The following is a 19,496-nucleotide window of genomic DNA, read 5'->3' on the forward strand; positions in this document are numbered from 1 at the left end:
CAAAAAGCTTAGCAAATAGATTACACAGGATGTTAGAGAACTTGATAAACATAGACCAATCAAGCATCATGTTGACAAGATCAACAAAACATAACCGTAGGTGACTGTAGTGAAGTGAATGGAAAAGCCAGCAGTGGTCCACTTTCGAGAGGCAGATTAGGCATTCAACTCTATTGAGCGGCCTTTTCTAATCTCAATTCTGAAAAATAAGGATTTGGTACAGAGTTCAGTGAATGGATACAATTATTGTATTCTGCCCAAGGGCAAGTGTTAAAATCAATGGGACACAATCAAGGTCCTTTCCCTGTAAAAGATGTACAAGGCAGGGGTGTCTTTGCTCTCCGATTGTGAATGCTGTAGTAATAGATCCTCTGGCATGCAGGATACGAGGAGGCCCCCTAATTAAAGGACGTACATGTATGGATGATTGGGAAGTCAGAATATTCCCCTGTGAAAACATAATCATGTATCACTAGTACTTTAATGCCAATATCTATTTTCACCTGTATATCACAATGTGTACTGATAAATTTGATAACCAAATGTGGATGTTATTTTTTTTTATCAATTTGAAAAGCCCTTTAGCCTCATAATAATTATTAAGCTTCATGACTCTAGTAGGCCTAAAAGCACTTTTTCAGAGTAGTACATATGCACATTTCCCGCATCTCACAGCAAAGTGTAGCCTCACATATGACATTAGCAACCAGAGGTACAATTTTAAGAAATTAATAAAGTCAGTCATACTTAGTGTGCTAACACATGTTTCCCCCCAAGGTTTGAGAACCTTCCAGACGGCCATGTGCTCCATGTACTGCACATTATCTAGCTACATCAATTGAACCTTCAAGAGGGTATATAAACCCCACCAAAACCAGAATCGTAACTTAGCCTCACTCTCTGCAGAACAAGCTTCACTCTTCCCACTCATCTGAAGAATCCTGCTGGAACCAAGAAGCGCTCCAGGCTCCTTAAAGTCCATCCGAACGTTCCAGTAGCATTTGCTCCCTCAATGTCTCCTTGCTCTCTCCTGCACAGCTACTACGCCCCCCCCCAAGTCTCCCTGAGTAAAGACTTCAAGATCTTCTTTTAACTTCAGAAAAGTTGAAGAACTAGGCAAAGTACTTTATATCAGGTTAGTGCGCACTAAACCTCCTACAGAAGTACACAGGACCGAGTATCCCCTCTTCAAAAACTGTAGACTTTTCCACCATTTCCTCTCTGTGATTTACTCCAACACTTCTAGTGTATATATACTCCGGACCCCCCCCTACAACCTTGGTGCTAGAACAGTCACCGCTCAAAGATTAAAGACTTAGTCCTGTCTTTCTCTGATTAACAGTAGTCCCAAGAGAAAGCATTTCAGAGTCTTTGATATGCACATCAATATTGTACCCCATTTTGTGTTTCAAGTATATCTTTAGGAGTAAAAGTAACTCTGACCTATGCTCCAATCTGTATTTCAAGTTTATTTCTAGGAATGTCACTGCCATCCGTGATTTTGGTATTTTTGCTTTCATGCCGAGATACTGATGAAACTTGTTGGTTTGTGTCACTAAAGTCAATGCATGTTCATTGTATATGAAGACTTGCTACTGTACTGATGGTAACTGTCTCCTCTTGTTATTTTCAGTCCATTGCATCATCGCAAAGCCAGAATTTCTGGTACAGTGCACATTTACCTCGCAAACACAGAAGGTTACAGAAGTGACAAATCCTGAGCAGATCCAGTACCGCAAGCTAATTTTGACAATAACAATTACAAAGTACTACCTACGGCAAGTCACAACACTCTTACTCAGGGGGACGAGGGGACTCCAATCGCCTTATCGCTTACCACGACTACTGTCCAAACTACTGCAGAGCACAGGTATACCTAGCGACTCTGCTCTCGGTCCTTACATCATATTCCTGCAGCGCTCCACGAGGCCCACTGTTGGCGATAAAGGAATCCCGGCTTCCCATATGCTGCCCCATGCATGCTCCAGGTGTCCTGGGGCTCGGTATCACCTTCCTTGATCAATAAGTACGTCAAAGACCAACACAAAGCTAAAGAAATAACATTGACTCCCCCATATCATCACAACAAAGCGTACATCATACTATTATTGGCATGGAAGAGACCCAGTCTCAACTGAGCATGCAGTGCAGGTCTCCGAGCAGGACAGAATCCTGGTGTGTGTTCACCGACAGGCCCTGAAGGTCCTGGCTGCACAGTCGATTCTAAGACTCCATGTGGGCAACATGAGAGTACCATGTGAGAGTAAAACAAAATGGTACCGCTACAGGCATCTGTAAGCAAGCATAAAGTGTTGAAACAATTGATCTACATGAAGTCCCTCAATTTAAGTGTCTTATTCGGTGGGGGTCTATTAGAATAAAAATGTTATGTTTGGCCGTTATTTTGAACCATGATCAAAATTAATCTTTCCTGGGGGGCGTGGAATAAATACAGAGGCAACATCTGTGATCCGCCCACAGAACAGGCGGAAGAGAGCATGGATGGGGACTGATAGGGAAGAAGGAGGATGGTTAATATGTGTTGCGGGGTATGTAGTCGACATATTATGATTGAACGCAATGATGAGCCAAAACTGTGATTTACTGCTTAATGCTATGTATGCTTAACAAATGGGACAATCTCTGCCTTTGATGCTGTTATGATTTGTTAACTAAAATAAAAAACAAAGTTTCACAAAAAAAAAACTAATCTTTCCCTTCCTGAAAAAAACAGCTTTTGGTAAATTTGGTTTCTCCAAGGTTGGGCCTTGCTTTTTCTCTAAGAATACGCTGTTCTTATGAGCGCATACCTTTCCCACTAGCTAGAAGCCTTCTCCCACTAGTCTAGCGGTGGGCACGGACGGAGTGACCTTGAGTAATAGATAGTGTGTGCCCAGCTTCAGGATCAAAACTTATCCTTTTGTACTTCTTTGTGGAGCTGTATCTGCCTGGAAAATTCCATTGTGGGAGTGCCTTAATTGGTCCTGAATCGTACATAATGTATCACCATGTTTGCTGATGTCAGTCCCTCTGCAGCAATCCTAAGAGACTGGGCAGACTGGGCTCTGCTGGAGTGTATCTGAATAAATATATTGGTTTGTATTCTCTACTGTTTGACCGACTCATTTGTATGGAAGGCTAAGAGGTGGTCGTGAGGGACCTTGATGACCCTAAGCGGGTCCCTTCCTCAGGTCCCCGCTACCAACCTGCTGACTGTTCACTTTGTTCAGAAAGTAGACAAAAAGGCGGCAACTAACCCTAGCGCATCAACTTGCCATAAACCCATAGCCTGAAAGATGCAAATACACAAATAGTAATATGTGGAATGTACACAACTCATCAAGCAAAGCTCCTCACTTGACGGGGTACTGTTTTACCTTCCTGGCAGGTTATTAGTCTGAGGTTTCTGTGACCACCAAAAATCCAGAGACTGAGTAGAATAGGTCGGACACCGCTGGTAGCGTGACTTACTATCCCACCTATCATCCATAATTAAGCTGTCTAAAAGCCGGCACACAACCTACCTCTTGCTATGGGACCACAACTACCTGCCATAGTCATCTAGCCCCATGGATACCGCAGTTCATGACTACATCACGGCATATCAACCCAATTGCACATGGTGTGACCCGCTGCCACCGCTGCCATTGAAAAACCAGGTTTCTGGCAACAGCACTGTCATCTCACCCTCTCCACGAATCAAGCAGCTCCAGCATAACTGCCACAACAACCCTTGTAGACTGCTGTTATACTAAGCACATAAAGCAAATACATCCCCATTGGTATCCTCAGAGCTCAGATCCAGGCCTTCACAAACCTTCACAATGGCTGATGATAGGGGCACAGAAGCAGAGGAGAGCAGAGAGGGCAAGGACAATAAGACAACCCTAAAATGGGCCAAGGCCGCGCCACCTCTGCCGGACTCACCGATTAAATAAAAAAACGGACCCTGGGGCAAGCTTAGATATGATTTTGCAACAACTTAGAGCCCTACATGACTTAGCCCAAGAAACCAAAGCAAACACAGATGGCATGCATCACAATTTACAGGCACTGCGCAGCGACTTCCATAACATGGCGGGCAGGCTAACAGAAGCAGAAAACAGGATTGGCGTATCTGAGGACTAAGCAACTTTGGAGAAATAAACAAAACAAAGTGACCACCAGTAGGATCAAAACGTTGGCTGAAGAGATATCAGAGCTCAGGGACTTCAATCACAGAGGCAATCTGCAGATATTTGGCCTTCCGGAAAAGGCAGAAGAAGATGCAAACTCATGTGTTGAGTTTCTTGAGGCACGGATACTGCATACCCTTGGGATCAAATTTGACAAAGACTTCAAGTATGAAAAAACTCATAGAGCTCCAATGGGCAAACCTTGATTTAGCCCCTCCAATTCAATCTCCGATCAAGGAGCAATGATATTCAGACCCCTACCCTTTTGCCACACCAAACTTATTCTTGCTCACATGAGAAAAATCCAGCATATTCAATGGAATGGATATAATTTTGAGTCCTATAATGCAGAGGCTAAAATGCAGCTGAGGGGCTACAAATGCTATCTAAAAGTACCTCAAAGTAATTTTGTGGAAGTAAAGCAGAAATATTTGAAGGATTTAGCTCGGTGGCGGGGATTAGGGCTGATTTCACAGGCAGAGTACTTATTTATGAAGGTAGATAACCCAGTCATGCCCATCCTCTATTTGATTCCAAAGATACACAAAAATAGGGAAACTCAACCGGGCAGACCCATCATTTCTGCAATCGGCAGTTTGATTGAGCCCACGTCCAGATACTTAGACTCTTTTTTGCAGGTATTTGTGAAGGCACTCCCAACATACATTGAAGAAACTAGGGACTTTTTGAACAAAATCACTAATGTGGTCTGGAAAGAACCCTATCTCCTGATCACGTTAGATGTGGTTAGCTTATACACGAGCATAGCTCATTAAGATGGTCTGCGTGCACTACGCCATTATTTGAATACACGACCCATCAGCCTATATCAATATTAAGGCATGTTAGTGGAAATGTGCAGATTGTGTTTGAATGATAACCACTTCATGTTTGGAGGAGACACATACAAGCAGTTACAAGGAATGGTGATGGGCCCCTGCTTCGCCCCCAGCTATGCTAATGTGCATATGGGCTGTTGGGAGGAGCAGGTGCTCAAAACCAAACACACCAGGGAGTGGAACGATCACGTTGTAACTTGGATCAGATTTATTGACGCTCTGTGTTGTATGAGATGGCTCGTGGGATTCAGCTAAGCAATTTGTGCAGGACATTAATAACAACGACCTGAACCTGAGATTTACAGAACACATCAGTACGTCCAGTGTATCATTCCTTGACCTTGAAGTATATGTTCACCAGGGGGTGATCCATATCCGCACTTTCAGAAAATCGAAAGCGGGAAACGCCATCCTGCACGCAGATAGTTTTCATCCTCAGAGACGCAAAATGAGTATTCCTTATGCTGAGCCTCTGAGGATGAAGCCTAACTGCAGTGAGGCATTGGCTTTAGCAGAAGGGCAGAATTCACTAACAAAAAGATTTGTTGAGAGAGGTTACAAATCTGGAGTACTGAATCAGGCACATGAAAAGGTGAATAAGATTGAAAGAGAGACACTCCTGAAACCTGATATATAAATTTGAAGAGAAAGAGGAAAACTACAGGAGATCAAATAAGGATGATTACCGGTTTCAATGCCTACCAGTCTAAAATGAGAGATAGTCTGTATAAGCATTAGTATCTGGTAAAAAGAGACCCAATATTTAACGGTTTGGTGTCACGTAGACCTATGATCACCTTTAACAAGGCAAAGTCAATGAGGAATGACTTATTTAACAACAGCCCGGAAGTGAGCAAGGTGGACGGTTGGTTGAAAGTAAGTCCCGGTTTCCATAAATGCTTTAAATGTAAAGCGTGTAAGATTTACTGATATCGAATTTTGGAAAACAGCGACTTTAATGGCTGGGTGATACGTATCCAAAAATTTATATCTATTGGGGATTGTTCCCATACGCTCGTGACTATTAAATCATCAAGGGGCTTATACATTGGATGTGTTTTCTATACCTATTAAGGTCTTGATTGTGGGTCTGATTTGTACCCCAAGTAAGTGCTTGACCTAGGTCAGCTGTTGGTTGCTTTGTTGACATTTCAGCGTGTAAGATTGGTCGGAACGAAAAGCAGGTCATTTCGCCACCTACGAACAGTCCATGGAAGATTAGATGTTCATTGAATTGCAGCAGTGAGTACGTTGTATATATCCTACAATGCACATGCCCAAAAATGTACGTTGGCAGCACCATCCATATGGTGCACATCCACATACTGCAACACCTTAGGGCTGTAAAAAACAATGACAAGAATTATGTAGTCGCACGACACATAAATGAGGTACACAAAGGCAACATAAATGACCTGTCATACTTTGTAATAGACCAAGTTCCTAAACTCAGAAGAGGTGGTGATCGAGAGAGTAAACTTTGCCAACGGGAGTCCAGATACATTTTGCTATATAACTCCAAGAATCCCTTTGGATTAAATGCTGACAAAGATCTGCATGGTCATTTAACTTAGTAGAGGTATCCATTACAGAGGTTTTTAATCTTAATATTAGCAGAGTGAGGAATCCTATGAGTGGCAGAAAAGTATATGAGTAATGGATGCAGGTTGAACATGAAGTTTTATAGACATAACAGTAACGTTTCTAGTAATTCATCAAGGTGGTAATTACATTTGGGTTCTCTGTGTACACTGATATGATATGACATTTTAATGAGATTATTTATGTATTCTAAGAGGAGATATTAAGTCGATGCATGTTTCGGTTCACTAATGGACCATAAAAAGCCTATATCTAATCTTCCATGGACTGTTCGTAAGTGGCGAAATGACCTGCTTTTCGTTCCGACCAATCTTACACGCTGAAATGTCAACAAAGCAACCAACTGCTGACCTAGGTCAAGCACTTACTTGGGGTACAAATCAGACCCACAATCAAGACCTTAATAGGTATAGAAAACACATCCAATGTATAAGCGCCTTGATGATTTAATAGTCACGAGCGTATGGGAACAATTCCCAATAGATATCAATATTTGGATACGTCTCACCCAGCCGTTAAAGTCGCTGTTTGCCAAAATGCGATATCAGTAAATCTTACACGCTTTACATTTAAAGCATTTATGGAAACCGAGACTTACTTTCAACCAACTGTCCACCTTGCTCACTTCCGGGCTGTTGTTAAATAAGTCATTCCTCATTGACTTTGCCTTGTGTGGAGGAGTGTGGCTCAATGGTTAGAGCGGCAGACCCTGAAGCAGAGTTCTGGCCAGGGACCAGGGTTCGATTCCTGCCTCGGCGGGGCTCGGGCTCAATTTCCTCAGACCTGTCTATTCTCGCCTCGGTGCCTATTCTAATCACGGGCCCCATGCTGCAACTCTGGGCAATAGCTTGCTTAGCCTCCACACCGGCCCCAACAGCGCTAAGGATGCCTGGCTTCACCCTGGGGGTGCCCAGAAGTGGACACTTCACAGGGAAAGCCAGGAGGGGTTCCACAGCGGTATGAGTATCAGCGCCAGGAAACCGCAAAGGCGACACCGCAAGGTGGCCGTCTGGTGACAGTGCGCTCTATAAGTACCTTGACATTTACATTTACATTTATGTCTAAATACTGTACAGGTATATAGACTACAAATTTGGAATACAATAATGAAGCATTTGCACTTTTGATTAGTTCTTAGATGCATCTCTAATCAAAATTGAAAACAGCTGAATTCAGCTTGGGAGAAGCAAACGGAGGCCCAGAGACACTTGATGAATGGCACTTGCACTTTATTGAATATTTTAACTCATGATTAAGTATATGTTTGTTTTTTTGACTGATTTAAGATCAATTATAGTTATGACTAAGCCAGTAGTACTTTGCTCAATGTAATATTTGCATTGGACAGAATCGGTGCACATAATTTCATGCTATTTTAATGAAGTATATGTAAGGAGCCTATGAAGTAGGATGGTCCATTTTGAAATCTTTCATGACATTTATCATTATGTAGAATAACTCTACAATGCTGAATATCAAGCATTAGTTTACATGTGCACTTTGTGTGCATGATATAATGTGAAAACAGAGATAAATGAGAGTACGGGCATGTGCCCTTCATTATCACGCCATGAGGATTTGTGTTAAATCATGTGCATTACAACTTCAAGAAAGTCATAAGTTGGTTATTAATGACAATGAAATTGTAATTGTTGTTTTAATCATGAAGTATTATTATAATTTAAAATGTAAATTGTAGCGAGATTGGCAAACAATACTGATTTGTTGAAAAGCTATTTGGCATTTTCCCTTGTACTTGCTCTCTCTTTATCAGTTGGAGTCTGTCTTTGCTGCCTATTGAGAATCACGAGTCATGTGACTACGCGACTCTGCTTTTTAAATGTATTGTTTGTATGGCGATTGCTGTGTGATCAAGGCAGGTGTGCCGAAACGCGTTACATCATACAATCAATTAAACAAGAGATTAAATTGCCAACGCTACCCCTGTGTCGTTGTCCGATTCATCAGGGAGATTCAGAAGTGGTGTTTATATATATATAAGCCTTTGAACCCATTCCCACCAAAATAAAAGGATTGTTCACTTGCAAGACAGACTCTGCAGTATATATACTGGAGTGTTCTTGCAAGTTGAAGTACATAGAGAGTACCAAACTGCAAGTGTTCACACGCATACTTCAGCACTTGCGTGCTATTGTCAACTCTGACTCATGTTACCCGGTAGCTCGTCATTTTAAGTTAGAGCATCAAAATATTTTAAATGATTTGAGATACTTTGTAATTGATTCAACACCCAAGATGCCCAGAGGTGGCAATAGGGAAAAGAAATTAAGACAATTGGGGTCTCACTACATACTGCTGCTTGATACTAAGATGCCCAATGGCCTGAACACAGGGGAGGATTTACATAACTTTTTATGAATTCCATCAATTTTAACATTGTATATTCTGACTTTATGTGTGGTAGTGTAGTGTTTTTAACTGTTTTTTAGCCAGTTTCGGGGCCTTGCTCTCAGACCTGGTTTTACCTTTGGTTTTTACTTGGTTTGGTTCAGGGTTTTTATGCTGGTTTTTGGGGCGGATTTTAGAGGTTACACTTTTAATCATGCAGACTGCTATTCTAATGTTTTAATCTTAGTTTTATTTCCCCCTGTGTTCTTTGGGCATGATAATAAAAATGTTCCAGTATTCTTTATGTTGTTGATAAGAGCTACAAATTCTTAATCCATATGAAATGTACATGCGCACTTTAAGATCCTTAAAATGATTTGCTGCTAAACTATATATATTCGTGCACTTACACTTTATTTGGAACTGCCTGATTGGTCTTTTGCTGCTAAACCTTATGCACTATTGCACTTGCACTTTACTTTATACTGTTTACATTGGATCCATTAAGCATGTTCGTTCAGATATACGTCCACGTTACTATGACCTATTCTCCTAAATAACTCTGTATTATACAGGGAAATAGGAATTATTTATTGCACTAGCACTTCATATTCAGGGTCCACTTAATCTTATCCATATGTCAAAATTCAACAGTAGTTTTTTGTGAGTATGAAATGTACAGGCCAATGGGAATATCAATATGAGCATCATCTTAACACAAGTAGTAAATAATTTAAAGCATATAGTGTGGGTTGCCCCGGCCTCCATAATGAATTCATATTGTTTTTATTATTCATACCCGATTATGATTTTAATAGCGGATATGTGAAGGCGTAATAGCCAATTTTTAAAAACCACATGAGCACGTAACTGGTGTTTACATGCACGTCAGCTTGTCATGGAAATAATTACAATTTTAAATTCCGGGGAGTTTTTTAATGGTCCCGGTTTTTAAGGAAGTAATGACAAAAAGCTAATCCTTTCGACATTCATCAATTTGGAAATCCCATTCAAATAATCCGGAACCTGCCGGTATTAAAATATGTAAGGAAATGCCTATATGTTTATTTTAATTTGAATGAAATCTTGTATGCAGTATTGTCAATTCATGTACTGTTTTGCATATAAATATTTACAGTGGTTTAGCCCCATGACATTACGAAATGAGCTGATTGGTTAATGGTTTACTTACGTCACTATAAATTGTATTGTCATGTGCCCTAACGTGTCATGTGATCAAGGCCTTGGAGACACGGCCGAAACGCATCATGCTGACTGCAATGCAATAAAGCACTTTATTTTGAAAAGCACATCGTGGTACGTACCTCGTTTGTTCCAAGGATTTGGATTTCAGGACTGTGGTTTGATATATATATATATATATTACCACAAGAAAGGTTGCCCTAAATGACAGCCCGACTAAGTTGGCAGCTTCTGTCTCACCCACTGGGGTAGTACTTGGCATCAATATAAGGGACGTAGCGGCACCCACTGGGGGAAGACGTCAAGAAACCCCAAGTACCAGCATGCCTAGCTGCATACGCCCACTGGGGCGGGTCTTGAAATTATCAGGTCTTTCTTAAAGACTGACCGCTACTTCCTTTCTGCACAGCCCGTGAACAAGAACACTGGATGTCTGAAACGCGTAGGGCTTTTTATTGTTGAAAGAAGAGACTGCTACTTTGTTGCGCTGTGAGGTCCTCAATTAAAAAGTGTTTCAACTTCCCGTGGCGGCGTCTTCATTTGGGGCAACCTTTTCTGTGGATATATATATATATATGTTATGTTATGTTAAATCATTTGTAGAGCGCGCAGCTGCCCCAAAGAAGGGGCGTCCCGGCGCTAATGATGGAGCAGGGTTTTTACTTTTAAACCAATTACCTGTTTCATTTTCGTATGTCATTATTAAAAGTACTACTGATTAATTAGTAATTACTAAAGAGTTGTCGAGTCTTGTCTAACCAACCTTATTAACAGAAGAATTACACGTGGGAATGCTATTGCATAGCTACAATAATAAGTGAACTAAGTTGGTGAGCAAATTGACAGAATAAATGTTGCTTATGTGATGTTAATGTGTTTTGCGCTTATAATTAATATGCATTAATGGCTTTTGATGTCTCAAATGGCTAGATAAATACATACACATTAGGGTATTAGCAGGGGAATAACACTGTATAATCATTTCCATGCAGTAATTATGTTTTGTGTTTCCTTTACTTAAGTTGACCATTGTGGCCTGCTATTAAATGGCTACCACCCGCAGCCTGCATTCGAGTAGATGGAAAATTTGAGAGGAAGCTTTGCGCTGACTGCGACCTTGTCCTCCTATTGAACTGAAAAGCCATGATCATGACGACAAATCTGGGAGAGATGCCAGATGCCCCTGAACGTGAAGATTGTTGCCAATCCAAATACCAACCTGATGAACTTACAATGGTCCCACGAATGAGATACATTTTATCCTAAAGAGACATCCGTAGAAGTAACGAATTAGTTATGGACTCCTAATTTCTATTCATTTATTTGAGACTATCAATGCGTGAGAAAAACGATCGTTGTATCCCAATGTACCAAGACAACATAATTTCCGTCATTCGACTGTTTTGTAAGATATGATTGCAACATTTGGAATGTAAATTTGGTATAAATATTAGTAGACTAGAGAGCCCCCGCTTGACGAATCACCCCGAGACTTTCAGAGTAGGAGCTGAGCGGAGCGCCCCATTAGTTTTGAAAATTTCGCGAGGATTCGTCAACCGGCGCCAAAGTTATTCAAAATAGAATTTTCATATTTCCTATGGAAACACGGTCCTAACTATAACTATCTACTGGCATCCAGTAGATGATTATATATATTTATATATTCACTGAAAAAACCATAGGTTGCACACATGTTATTGTTAGCTGGACATTTCACTCGTAAAAAACCAATGAAATTCCCCCGTTATAGTTAGTGCAGGCAACTATAACTCACGCGACCGCAATCCTCTGCTGATGATGTCAAATATTACATCACTGATGACATATGTGTCTTTATGAAAAATAAATATTTGTAATATATGTATAGCTAAAGATACAGTATTAGCATCAACAGAGGATTGCGGTCGCGTGAGTTATAGTTGCCTGCACTAACTATAACGGGGGAATTTCATTGGTTTTTTACGAGTGAAATGTCCAGCTAACTATAACATGTGTGAAACCTATGGTTTTTTCAGTGAATTTGCAAGGTTTTTTAAATGCTAATTCCTAACTATAACGTGTGTGAAACCTATGGTTTTTTCAGTGAATTTGTACGGTTTTTTAAATGAAATTTTTTTTTGAGATTTTTGGTAAACCTATGTATAAAATAATATATGTACTATATCCTGCATTATGGAATGGTTAATTTTTTTTTTATGCATTTTTTTCCGTGCGCGTACGGTAAGCTGACACTACGCGCTCCGTACGTCATAAGTACGGTGCGCTTACGTGATACGATGTGCGTACGGTAAGCTGACGCTACGCGCTCCGTACGTCATAAGTACAGTGCGCTTACGTGATACGTACGTGACGTACGCGTACACGCATGCGCGTTGCGCGAAAGCAACGTCGCGGTTACGCAGGGGCGTGTAATGCGCATGCGCGAGTGCGTCTTACGTACACGCTCCGTAAGCGCGCCGTAAGCGTCACGTTTGCGCATGCGTACTTGTTTACGAGCGCGTACTGTAAGCTTACGGAGCGCGCACGGTAGGTCATGTGATCCACAAAGAAAACTTTTCATTGGTTGAAACTACTTTCAGTTCCAGAAACTTCCCACACCACACCCATTCCCCTCATTACTGCTTGAGATCCCCTAGGAGAAGGAGCTGAATTGACATTGAGATACAATGGCAGAGCAGCAGACCGCTTCTGAGAGTGAGCCTAGCAGCACCATCATCAGACAGAGAAGGAGGAAACAAAGGGATTCTTTTGTGTGGGAGTATTTTACTTTTCCAGAGGGGCAGAAAAAGGTCAATGCTCCATTGGTCACTTGCACACTTTGTGACCGTGTTTTATCTAGAGGAGATCCAAGGAAGAAGTATTCCTTTGGAAATCACTCTATGATGAGACCTTAGGGATAAACATCCCAGGACCTTTGCTCGACATACTGGAGAAAACTCTTCAGTAAGTCACCTGAGCCCAACCTCAGAAGCTCAGCCGAGTACATCATCGGCAGCTCAGCTGAGCCCTTCCTCTGAGGTGGGAGCATCACCTTCTTCTGCTCCTCTGGACATTAACCCTCGATTTCGGAGGGTTTCAATGAGGTGTACAACGTGTTGTGGTCTTATTGTTTTTGGGGAGACCAGTGTTTCCCTTATTAACAATAAGATAGACCAGCACGTTTGTAGACGCTCATAATATTCCCATTCTTTCTTTCCTCCATCCCTGTATTAACCCAACGGCTCTTTTAAGAGCCAACATTACCTCACAATTTTTTTTTTTTAAGCTTTCCTTTTTGAAAAATGTTTTTGCCGTGCGCGCACAGTACGCGTAATAGTTACGCGAAGTTCGCAGAATTTTTCCTCGCGGAATTTCTCCGTTTACGCCGTGCGCGTACGCTACGCGCATTCGGCGATTTTTCGAAAAAAAATTACAATTAATTTTTGCCCTTGGGGGTCCTTCTGGGACCCCCTGACAAAGGCTAGGGGGTCAGGAACTGTCCACTCTGCCCCCTTTTCACGTTCTCCACCTTTGTTTTTCACCCCCTCAGACTGCGAGAGACAAAATGGCGGCCGACACTTCCTGGTTTCGACCGATTCGAATGTTTACTGAGATCTAACAACCAATCAGAATCATGCTCGTGCACGGCGGCGTGCGCGTACGGTAAGCTTACGGTACGCGCTCGGAGCGCGCCCATAGATATATATATTGATTTAAATGCTATTTTCTCAGGAAATACTGAACAGATTTACACGAGACCTTCAAAAGGCACATCCCTGACCTGAGGGCTACCTCTCTGCCAAATTTCAAGTAATTCTGTTCAGCCGTTCGGGCTGTAGCTCGGACTAAATGTCCTATGGAAAAATGCATGGGGAAAACGCGTTTTGGGACCCCCCCTTTTTCTCAGCCCCCGCTTGAAGAATCCCCCCGAGACTTTCAGGGTAGGAGCGGAGCGCCCCACCTATTTTGAGAATTTCGCGAGGATTCGTCAATCGGCGCCAAAGTTATTCCAAATAGAATGTTGCGAATTTCCTATGGAAACACGGTCCTAACTATAACTATCTACTGGCGACCGCCAGTAGATAATATATATATATATATATATATATATATATATATATATATATATATATACGGACTGAGTGTCAATTATTAGTGGATAATAAAATGTCTAATGAACTATGACGAAGTTTTGAGGACTTTATAATTATGTCTCATCATGTGTTCATACAAATGTCAGGGTATGAGACTCTAACAAAATCACTTGTCGTAGATGACGAACAAAGTGATAGTACAAAAGCGAATGTCTATATGTGGCTGGTATCACTATGTCTTGATTGGTTGGTTTTGTCTTTACATTTACTTTGTAACAATTTGATTTTGTAAAATTGTATCAATTAATCAATTTTACAATTGAAACTACCAATCCCACAATGCCTCATTATGGGCAAAGTGGATATTAGGTATAAAAAGTAAAAACCGAAGAGGGACTCCGTGTACTACCGTGAACAAGAACTTGATGTTCGAAACGCGTAGGAGGAGGAGAGGAATGGTCTAAATAAAGAATCCTGTTCAAGCCAAGGAGAGTGCCGTGTACTGGTTCATTTGTTGAATAATATTTAGCGAGAATTGGCCCGTTCTCGCCACGGGCACCAGCTGGACTGCTCTCCCCCCGTTAAGGATCGTGTTGCTGATTTATATTACACACGGTGGAGAGCCCGGCACATCCGCTCTGGTGCACAAAAAGAAGGGGAATCAGGACACGAGACTCCTCGCATGTGGGACTGCAACGCTTGATTTTGACAAAAGAGAGTGAAGAACAATTAGAAAACATTGCAGCTCACACGCGGTGCCCGGGACACGGAATGACTACAACGAGCGATAAGGCTGCCCAAGGATACCTGGTTGAGCATCGGAGTGTGGCGGAGGACATCGCTACAACCGGGAGTCTCCCAGGTAAGAACACGCTTTATTGCTTGGGTCTGCGTCTGTTATAGTGCTGCAGCGAGTATACCCACCTTTGCTCAAATGAGATAAAGTGGGTTTGTGACGAAAAATAATCAAATACTACCTTTGCGATTCAATTACCAATATCGGCGGTGCAGTGGTTCCTCCGAGCAACATAATAAACTCTCTATCTCCTATTTGTGCTAACGAGTCCCGCATTTCCAAAGTAACGACTTTTGAGGAATTATTAAATAAAAAATCAAAGTGAGCAGGCGGTTCGTTGAGAAATTAACTGAAAGTGGAATGGAGGAAAGAGCAACAAAACGTGCACAAGTAGCAGAAACCATGTTTCAAAAAGGTAAAACACAAGGCAAAACAGTATCTGATATGGGACGATCAGGACATCCTGGAGTAGTAACAATAAAACAACTCTTTGTGCAACTTGAGAGACTACTACGTAAAGAAATTTCAAGAAGTTGGGAAATTGGAAAATTAGAAAAGTATGTGGAATGCGGAAGAGTACCGAGGGGTCTACGCATTTTCATACTACCCAACCATCCGGATACGCGATCAGAGATGCTTGAAGAATGGGGCAGGAATAACATAGACTGCTCACGGACCATGATGTTAATAATCATAAAATATGCCAAAGTTGATGTTGATGAACTACATCTAAAAATCGCATAAATAGAATTGCAAATTCAAGCACTGAACCAGCAAGAGGCCACCCTGAAGAAATCGCGCATGGCTATGGATCGCAATCTAGACAAACATAAAAATGAGGTTCAACAACAGAAACAGCGAAAATTCCAAAGAGATGAATAGGACCATTTTCACATTTGCAAAACGTTTCGATGTATTAAAACAACAATAAGACATGAAACAACAAACCGTTCGAGTCTCCAAGCACCACACGGAGTGAATCTGAATCAGAACTCAGTGAAAATGAATTAAGAACAGTGACCCACCAACTCTCTTTTTTAGAAGAGATGAAAATAATATATCAAGACTAACAAAATCCCAGACAGAGAGGGAGAGGACGTGGAACTGAAAGAACCAAGACATGAGGAAGAGGGATGCCCTCCAACAGAGACGAAGACGCAAGACAAGAAGAAGTTCTAGAAAAGGGAAGGGGCTATCACTTACGGAACCGTACAGTAATGAAGCAATAATGGATGACACCATGAAGAAAAAGGAATCTTATCTAATAATCAATCTGTCTAAACACAAGTTAATGCAAGCAGAACGGACACTCATGAATAAAGGACTGACATTTTGTCCAGAGAGACATCAGGATATAGTTAAAAACGAAAATCGACATGTATAAATACATTCGAAAATTAAAACTCAAGAAGTATTTCACGAAAATACCACCAAGACCGAGAATGGATAATACAACAATGCCAACAACCGAACATGAGACACCGTACACTATTGGTGAAATACAAAATTTAAGAACAGCTTATGAAGTAGCACATGACATCGACGAAACGGATCTGTCAGACACCCAACTCTTGGAAGAAATTGGCATCAATATGAATCAACAGTCTCGTAACAAATTCAAAAGCCAGTCCAAATTTTGCCCAGCGCTGCATCCAGGGAATAGAGTCGACACTTTCCATGATCTGGTGGTGGCAGAACTAGATATCATGGAGAATGTCAAACATGGCAAGAAACAAGAGAACCTATCCCCGAAGGAACGCCAAGCACTAGAATCATTGAAAAACAATGCCTTAATTGAAATAAAGCCAACTGATAAAGGTGGAAATCTAGTGATTATGGATAAACAAGATTATGTGGATGAAGAAATGCGTCAGCTAAACAACACTACCAACTACCAGATACTAAAAAAGAATCCCATTAACGACCTGACTTTAGACCTGAGTAAAAGGTTAACTGAATGGCATGAGCTGGGCTTACTGAATGATGATGAGAAAAAATTCCTCATGGTGGATAACCCGGTGATACCCACGATATATTTCCTGCCAAAGGTACACAAGACCTTAAAGAAGCCTCCAGGACGACCTATTATTTCCAGCTGCGGCAGTCTCTATGAAAACATAGCATCATATGTAGACAACTTCTTGGCACCAATAGTACTGACTCTCAATTCCTATATAAAAGATACAGTTGATTTCCTAAGGATACTCATGGAAACTAGCTGGCAGCCTGATTACCTTTTGGTAACGATTGATGTTGTGTTGCTATACACATCAATTAATCATGACATTGGAATACAGGCCATGTTGCACTTCTTGAAGCAGAACCCTTGGGAGAACTGAAACACACAGCCACCTTAATTGACATGATGGAGCTCTGCTTGAAAAACAACATTTTCCTATTTAACAAGAAGCTGTATTCCCAAAGTTGTGGCACTGCGTTGGGAGTTTCCTTCTCTCTAAGCTATGCCAACCTCAAGATGGGTTGGTGGGAGAAAAACATAGCTTGGAGATAGAAGAACGATCCTCACACAACAAAGGTGGCCCTTTGGCTTTGCTTCATCAATGAGCTCTTCCTCTTATGGAGGGGAACTGAAGCAGATTTTTTTGATCTATCTAGCCATTCTCAATGACAATGATGTGGGACTTAAATTTATCCACAACATTCACCCCAAGGAAATTGAGTTTTTGGACATAAAGGTCTATATCAAATCAAATAAGATACACACTACTGTATTCATGAAAAAGACTGCAGCAAACAGCTTACTCTATGGCTCTTCTTTTCATCCCCAATCCCTCAAGAGAAGCATCCCCTACGGAGAGTTCAAAAGAATGAAAGTGAAATTGTTCAGAACCAAAAGAAATGGAGAACAAGTTCAAGGAGACAACAACACGCTTCCTCAAAAGAGGGTACAATTACAGTGATATCCAACGAGGGGAGAAAAAAGCGAGACAAAAAAGCAGAGCACAAACGCTGGTGGACAAAAAGCCCCTAAACGTGGATAATGAAAGTCAAGAAGATACACCACGACTAATTCTAACTTACAGCAAGGAAAGTTATAAAATTCAACAAATCCTGAAGAAATATTGGAGTGTATTAACCAAGGATCCAGACATTGGTACAAAATTAGGAAACCATCCGCTTGTAACATACAGGAAGGCACCCTCTATATCGGACACTCTAATCAGAAGCCACTTTGAAAGTGCCAAACAAACTACTTGGCTGGAAGCCAGACAGAAAGGATTTGGTAAGTGCACAACGTGTAAGGCTTGTAAAATTGGAAAGAATCTTACATCAATCAAAGATCCTAGGGGGAGAATCTTTGAGATCAAGGAAAACATCAAATGTGAGTCAATGTATGTTGTTTATGTAATAGAATGCTTCTGTGGCAAAAGGTATATTGGAAGCACTATATGCCTCCTCAAGAAACGCATACTTGAACACATAAGAGCCATACAGAATGAGGATCTTACCTATGCTGTTGCCAAACACATGAAAGCACATGAGAACCAAACTTGGCTGGATATGAAATACTCCGGACTGGTCACAATACCTCCCCATGAGAGAGGAGGCAATCGAACACTGAAACTTAGACGCCAGGAGTCCAAAATGATTATCAGATTTAAGACAAGGATCCCCCTTGGGCTTAATGGGGATGAGGAAATGTATATACATCTGTGAACTATCCTAATAAGCTCTGTCTTCAACATGGCAAATTGTAAATAGATAGCTGTTAAAGTTAGTTGTAACACGCAACAAAAAAATGAATCAATTGCAGCTCATACTCCACAGAAACAATGAACTTGGCCTGATAAAGAAACAAGTAAGAAGAGGTCAACTATGACAAATATTTGTTTTTGCTATAGAAGGGTATTGACAAATCCCAAAAATAGGGTGAGCGATATTCTTGTAATTGCCACAATGACATATATTAGTACGGACTGAGTGTCAATTATTAGTGGATAATAAATTGACACTCAGTCTGTACTAAAATGTCTAATGAACTATGACGAAGTTTTGAGGACTTTGTAATTATGTCTCATCATGTGTTCATACAAATGTTACGTATGAGGCTCTAACAAAATAACTTGTCGTAAATGACTAACAAAGTGATAGTACAAAAGCGAATGTCTATATGTGGCTGGTATCACTATGGCTTCATTGGTTGGTTTTGTCATTACATTTACTTTGCAACAATTTGATTTTGTAAAATTGTATTAATTAATCAGTTTTACAATGAAACTACCAATCCCACAATGCCTCATTATGGGCAAAGTGGAGATTAGGTATAAAAAGTTAAAATTGAAGAGGGACTCCGTGTATGTGTATATATATATATATATATTCACTGAAAAAACCATAGGTTTCACACATGTTATAGTTAGCGGAAATTTTACTGATAAAAAACCAATGAAATTCCCCCGTTATAGTTAGTGCAGGAAACTATAACTCACGCGACCGC

This window comes from Triturus cristatus, chromosome 9, assembly GCF_964204655.1.
Source record: "Triturus cristatus chromosome 9, aTriCri1.1, whole genome shotgun sequence".
NCBI lineage: Eukaryota > Metazoa > Chordata > Amphibia > Caudata > Salamandridae > Triturus > Triturus cristatus.